This window comes from Vicia villosa, linkage group LG3 (assembly GCF_029867415.1).
Source record: "Vicia villosa cultivar HV-30 ecotype Madison, WI linkage group LG3, Vvil1.0, whole genome shotgun sequence".
Classification (NCBI taxonomy): domain Eukaryota; kingdom Viridiplantae; phylum Streptophyta; class Magnoliopsida; order Fabales; family Fabaceae; genus Vicia; species Vicia villosa.
The window spans coordinates 110,260,836-110,269,023 of NC_081182.1; positions in this window are offsets into that span (position 1 = coordinate 110,260,836).

Here is an 8,188-nt window from a genome sequence, read left to right on the forward strand (position 1 = left end):
TGTCAACATCTCATCAATAGTATTAGATTTAAATAGGAGTATGAGAATTTTTTACTCCAGAGACAAATACAACTTGAATTAGTATTCTTAATTAAAGTTCTACAAACTAAATCTACTATATATATTAAAATAGACTCTCAATATATTTGTAACATAAAATCATTTTTGCCACATCACTAGGATATGGCACATATTCTAAAATCTTCACTTTTCACTCTTATTCTTTTCACATTTACCCAAAATCCAATGTCCTCTATTTACTCTCTATTACATCTCATTAATTAATTCTAATTATCTACTCCCTCCGTCCCAAAATATAAGAGAAAAAAATACATTTTTCTTGTCCCAAAATATAAGAGAAGAAATCATCTTTCATTTCTTTGAAGGTAAAATTAAATGCAAATTGCATTTAACTTACACTCTCTCTCATCATTTCTATAACCAACAACCAATTAGAATTTTTTTACATTTTTCAAAACACTTTATTTCAAGAAAACCATAAATTAAATGATTGTGTTTTTACTTTTCTTAATAAACGTGATTTTGTTTTTTTCTCTTATAATTTGGGACGGAGGGAATATGTGTTTAAGTTACAGATTATTCATTAAGACCAAAGATCACTCACCTACTCATACTATATCTTAATCTTATCTTAATCTTAATCTTATCTTAATCTTAATATATATAAATCCAAAGTTGTCATGATGACAACCCTAGACACATGTCATTCTAATAATTTTTCTCAAACCAACCCTAAACACATGTCATTTACTAGTATACTCTAATACCTACTCCATTTCTATTTTTTAAAAAGTTAATCAATTAAAAATAATACCAATAATAATAATAATATAATATTTGACTACTACTTTCAAAAATAATAATATTTATATAAATAATTTATAAAAATTACGAAATGACATTCTTTTCCTTTATCTTATCTTATGTATAATATCAAATTTCTATGTTTCATTAATAATATAAAATTCCAATTAATAATTATATTTAAAATATATTAGTATAAAATATATTATTAACATTACTATTATTTTATATACTAAAATAACCTTTTTAGTGCTAAATATAAATAAAATAATGTAATAGTATTAAATATATACAAAAATTGTAATTAGATAGATTTATTAAATTAAATCAAAACTATATGTCTTTTATCATGATTTTTAACATTTTTTTCTTTTTCAAATATTAAATTTTTTAGTAAAAATTCACAAAAAGAATATTCATTGTATTTTTTAATATATAATAAATGAATATTGATATAATAAATTTGGGGTAAATTAATTATTTTAAAATATTTGTAACAATCAAATTAAATTTGTGACTGTTAAATTAATAAAAAATTGAAACTGTTAAATTACGAAAATTGTAACGGTTAAATTAATAAAAATAATTAAATAATATTATATTATTAATAAAATAATACATTTACAACTAATAATAATATAATATTCAACTACTACTTTGAAAAATAATATTATTTATATAAATAATTTATAACAATTTAGAAATTACATTATTTTCCTTTATATTATGTATAATATCAAATGTATATGTTTCATTAATAATATAAAATTCCAATTAATAATTATATCAAAAAAATGTAATAGTAGAAAAATATATTATTGACATTACTATTATTTTATATACCAAAATAATTTTTTTAGTGATAAATAAAAATAAAATAATGTAATAATATTACATACATAAGAAATTTTGAAATTAAATAGATTTATTAAATTAAATCAAAACTATATATCATTTATCATGATTTTTAACATCTTATTTTTTTTCTTTCTCAATTATTAATTTTTTTTTAGTAAAGATACACAAAAAGAATATTGATTGTATTTTTTAATATATAATAAATGAATATTGATATAATAAATGTGGAGTAAATTAATTATTTAAAAGTATTTGTAACGATCAAATTAAATTTGTAACTGTTAAATTATTAAGAATTTGTAACCGTTAAATTAAGAATTCATGTATAAAGACCATCTAAAGTCCCCTTATATATATGGTACAAACTAAAAAAAAGGCAAACAATAACATTATTCATCCATGTTTTCCAACCTCTCCTACTTGCACTCCATTTTCCATTGCACTCCATTTTTCACATACAATTATATTGAATTTGTATTGCGATTATGAAAGATATTGGTACTAAGTTCATCATAAAGAATGACTTAATATTTCTCTTATTATTTTATTTGATATTAAGTTCATAGCTAATGTTGCAGGAACGAGATAATTTCACAATTTGTGATAATGTTAGAGAGATAGTTACTATTCAATTGAGCTTGATTGGAGCTTTGAGAGATGGTGTCATGTCTTCAATTTTCAATGAAAAATAACATTCAAAGCATAAAGCTCCAAACATATGTACCGGTGATCATAGATGCTTGAAATGAAAGTTTTGCATATCAATTGTTGATGAAATTATTCATGACTACCGAGATTTTATGTGCAATTTTTTTAGTTTTATTAGTAGACAATGTAATGTGAAAGCTTTTTTTTTAATTATTAATTTAATTAAAAACCATCTTATAATTTAATTGAAAAAATATTTGCAAATGATCATCTTAAATATTTGCAAATTGTACTAATAAATAATAACAACTTCATAAAATTTACTTATATATTTATTCTCTAAAAAAATGAGAAAAAAAAAACCACTATCATGTTACTATTAGAAATTGTAACTTAATTCTATTTTATGAAGATTTTTTTTTGAAATTTTAAAGTCATTTATTTGAGAAATTCTCCAACTCTCTATTAAAAAACAACAGATCTTTTTGTTTCAATTTATTGACTAATCTAGTAGTGGTTACAAAGAACTTAAATAATGGAATTATTTCACATCATCTAATATAAGTCATATACATTATAGTAAATTAAAATAAATAGAAGTTATATTTATCGTAAATAAAAGATAAAATTATATAAAAGAATAAGATTAATAAAAAAATATTATGATAACACTAATAATATAGTTTAACATATTCATGATAAACTAAATATAAATATTTAATAAATATTATAACTTTTAATTCTCAAATACCCGTGCATCACACGGGTTTACAAACTAGTTATTACTACAACCTATATAAGTTGAGACTATACATCTATCAAAAAAAAAAATTCAGTTTTACTTCACACATCAATATATAAGTGTTTTGTTTTTTTTTACTAAAGATCATATCTCATTTCCTCAATTTTCATTTGTTAGAAAATATATCACATTAATCTTTCTCATTCGAGGTACCAACGAAATAATTGATTTACCATTTTCCTATACTTTTTCTACCAGCAACATAATAATTTTTTGTAACATTTATCATCCTTACTCTTTTTTCCCAATCCACCACCATCCCCACCTCTCGTACATATGTAATACAAGAACAAGATTAAAAATAATGATTGTCATTATAAGATTAGCTTAAACACAATGAGATAATAGAAGAATCATACGAGTTATGACACATATAATCCGCAACATCAATTTTTTTTTTTGTGATCCTTAATTGTCATGAGATCCTCAGTCGTGTATACAATTTATTCATAATAATTATACTAAGAATCACATTTTTTTAGATAGTCTTGACCATATTTGTTTATATGTTATCGTTGAAGTATATAATATTTATGTAGATTTGTTTAGGAATCATATGACACGTATAATCTGCAACATCACATTGTCGTGTGATCCTCAATTTTTTTTTGGAGAATAGATAAACTTTTATTCCACAAAAACCTTGAGGTACAAACCGATCCATATGGGTCCAGGTTATCCAATAACACCAATGCATCTAAATACACAAATCATTCTCTAAAACTAGAGTCCTCCATACATACATGATGCCTTAATTTCTTCTGGAGGTTGCTTCTGATGACTACCACTTTCTTGATTTGCTGTAAGATCCAAAGCCATCGGTTTCTTGCTAAAGATCCGGTCATTTCGGTTTCTTGCTAAAGATCCAACAGGTTTCTTGCTGTACATTCTTCTGTCTTTTTTTTTTTATAAGCAAGGGATTCACTAAAAAGGAGTACTAGGGGTACTCAAAGCCCGCTTACAAACAGCTGAAGCACAAACAAAACACAACGGAAAATTACGAACCAAGTAGCATCTACTTAAAATAAAAGAGTGGATTCCTACTAAATTCATAGAAATTACACTTGGTGTTCGCAATTTTACCGATCGACAACCACTTCCAAGCCGACAGCTTAATGTCCCACGAAATGTCATTAATATTGCAGTTACCTCCCTTAAAAATAATGTCGTTTCTCGACTTCCAAATTCCCCAGACAACCGCTGCCCACACGATTCCCGCCTTTCGTCTACTGATACCACATCTCCTAACAGCATTGCCCCAAGACAAGAAGCTCCTCCAAAAGCAAGGAACGGAGTCCAGATTCAAACCGACCCATTACGCCAAATTTTTCCAAATCACAGCCGACACGGGACAAAGAAACATAAGGTGACTTAAAGATTCGAGATTATCCGAACAGAACACGCACTTGTAATCAGCATTAAGAAGAGCGATACCGCGAGAAAGGAGTAAATCTTTAGAAGGTGCTCTGTTGAGGAAGCATCTCCAAATGAAAGCTCTGACAGAGTAAGGAATATCCGTACTCCATAAAACCGAAAAGGAATTAGATTTTCCTTCCTCCTCCCACTCCGGTGTGCCGCTGCTAATCAAGAAGTCGTAACAAGATTTAGTAGAGAAACCCTTTTCCATATCAATATTCCATATAATCCTATCGGAACAACCGATAACCGGCGTAACAGAACCAAGGCGGAAGTGAAGCTGCTGCTGCAGTGCTCCCATCTCACCATCCAACTGCTGGCTCTCTAAACCCAGATCACCCCAGGCCCAACCATAATCGGTCCACTGCCCCATGTCGCTCACCTTCGCCTTCTTCATCTTACTAGCAGTATAAAGAACGGGAAACTCCACTTTAAGGCTGGTATCCCCTATCCAAACAGAGTCCCAAAACAGAATAATTTCACCATCACCAAGGACGTACCTGACATTACCAGCCAAAACCGACGTCGGCAGCGAAGATTCAAGCTTAAGGATACAATTCCACCAAGCCGAATTTAGCCGAGACGCTCTGGCAACGGTACCTGCAGAAATGGCCCAACGAATATTACCGTACTTAGCTTCCAACAAATTAATCCACAAAGCGTTTTCACCCTTCATTATTCTCCACACCCACTTTAGTAAAAGAGAAGTGTTGAAAACCTCTGTTTTCTTCACCCCCAACCCGCCATTTTCTAAAGATTTGCAAATCCTCTCCCACCCCACCCAATGGACTTTTCTCTTGCCTTCCTTCTCTCCCCATAAAAAACTAGATTGAATGCGTTGAATATCCCTGTAGATCTTCTTAGGAGCCCGGTAAAAGGATAGCTGGAAAATGGAAATGCTAGAGAGAACAGATTTAAGTAAAGTAATCCTGCCCCCAAGGCTAAGAAACCTGTTTTTCCAATTGCCCAGCTTAGCTTTCAACTTCCGCAACAGAGGAGTCCAGGTTGCACACAACCCCGGATTACAGCCAATCGAGATCCCGAGAAAGATGAAGGGGCTTTCCTCAATCCTGCAAGACAGAAAACAAGCAGCAGCTTCCAAAAAGCGATCAAAAAGATTGATACCTATCAAACGACATTTGTTGTAGTTCACAGCTAAACCCGAAGCTACTTCAAAAGCTCTCAGCATAGCTTTTAACGCCCATATCTGTTTCCAAGAAGCAGGTCCGAGCAACAAGGTGTCGTCGGCAAACTGAAGAATGCTAACTTCACCATCACTTCCCACCTTAAGGCCCTTAAACTCCCTGATTGCACAAGCTTTCTTCACGATACCGTTAAGCCCCTCAGCTGCGAGAACAAACAAGAAGGGCGATAAAGGATCGCCTTGGTGGAGACCCCTACCCACCTTAAATTCAAGAGTGGCACTACCGTTAACCAAAACGGACATAGAGCTAGAAAACACCGTAGCGCTCATCCAACTCATCCAATGATTTCCGAAACCCATCCTCTTCATGACGAATCTAAGGTACTCCCAACTGACTCTATCATACGCCTTCTCAAAATCGACTTTGAAAAGCAAACAACTTTGATTAGATTTCTTGGCATAATCCAAGACCTCGTTGGCAATGAGAACCCCATCTAAAAGCTGCCTCCCAGGCACAAAGGCGCTCTGAGAATGAGACACAATGGAACCCAAAACCCTTTTCAATCTGCCTGCAAGCAGCTTAGCCATCACTTTGTAGATGCACCCTACAAGACATATGGGCCTGTAATCACCGAGAGACAGAGGGATGTTTTTCTTCGGAATTAACGTGATGAAAGATGACGTGATAGCCTTCGAAAGAACCCCTGTAGAATGGAAGTCCGTAAACATCCGAATGAACTCAACTTTAATAAAGCTCCAGCAATTCTTGATGAAAAAGAGGTTGAATCCGTCGGTCCCTGGGCTCTTGGATCCCTCACAAGCCCAAACAGCGTCCCTAATTTCAGGTTCAGTGAAAGGAGCCTCCAGCGAATCCCTTTCCTCAGACGACAACGACTTGAAACAAATACCAGAAAGAGTGGGACGGTTAAGATCATTCTCAGCATATAAGTTAGAAAAATAACCCCTAACCTCCTCTTTGATGTCTTCTACCTTATCCAACACAGCACCCTCCACGGAGATTGGACCTAGATGATTCCTTCTATATCTCTCTTTCAAGCTGTTGTGAAAGTATCTGGAATTCAAGTCACCGAATCTGCCCCAGTCCAATCTGCACTTCTGCACAAGCAGATTTTCTTTTAACCTCATCTTCTTCCACACTTCGCTGATGGCCTCGCTCCTCCTCATAACCACCTCTTTAGCCAAACTCTCAGAACAGCTTTCCAACAACAAGTCAGACTCGTTGATTGCATCTACACCGTCCTCAATATCTAAATCAACCTTATTGAAAACCTCCCTGTCCCATTTGCGAAGACGAATCTTGATCAATCTGAGTTTCTCCTTCAGGACAAAGTCACTCCTCCCCTCCCCCAAGCAATTTTTCCATTCCTGTTCCACAAAAGGCAAAAAAGAGGCATTCTCGAACCACAAATCATTAACACGAAAAGGTTTGGGGCCCCAGTCCTGTGAATCGATCGATAACCAAATCGGGCAGTGATCAGAAATGTCCCTCTTGTCAATAAATTGCCCAGTAACCCCCCATTCAGAAATTAGGGAATTCGAAAGAAGGAACCTGTCAATTCTGCTCATCGATCTTCCGTCTCCGCTGAACCAACTAAATTTCTTTCCTTTGCATTGAATATCGATCAAACCAGTCCCCAAAATAAAAGCCGCAAATTCCCTCATCTCTCTACTTTTGTTATACAGAACTGAACCGACCCTCTCCTTGTCGTTAGTCACCGCGTTGAAGTCTCCCCCTACACACCAATCTCCGTCACAGAATTTCGATCTAAGATGAATTAGGTCCCTCCATAACCTCCTTTTTTCCTTGGCACTAGCTATTTTGCCAGTAATCTTAAATAAACTCTCCACTATCAATCAACTCTGTAATTAATATAAAAAACAATTAAAATTTATATTAAATTTTATATATAAAACTGTTATAAATTCTAATCAAAACAATATTATTATGATATTCTTATTTACTAGACTTATCACTATAACCATAAATATATACACTACTAATATCTTTTTGCTAAAAATTTTAATGTTTTTATGAGAGATGATACAATTTTTTTTAACTACTAATATCTTCTGGGTCCCATTAGCTTAGCTGTTTATTAGTAAGGGTACTTTAGTATTTGTTAGTTTTGTACTATGTGTACCTTTAGACTTGTTCACTAAGTTTACTTTATTAGGGCTGATGTGGCAAGATTTTCTTTTGTATAAATAGCCTTGTAGTAGCTATCATTTATTATCAACAACTTTATTCTCTCTCATTAATCTTTGCGCCGTTATTTTCTTTGTCATCATTTTTATTCTTTGTGCACCAACAATTGGTATCTAGAGCTCCGGTTCCAAACACAGGGAAACACGAGTGAACGTGAGTTTGTGTGACTGTGTGATTGATTTTGTTTCAGGGAAACAAAGTTGTGTTGAATCACATTTTTCTTGGTTGTTTGTGGGTTGGGAAACACTGTGTGAGTGTGAGTGAAATC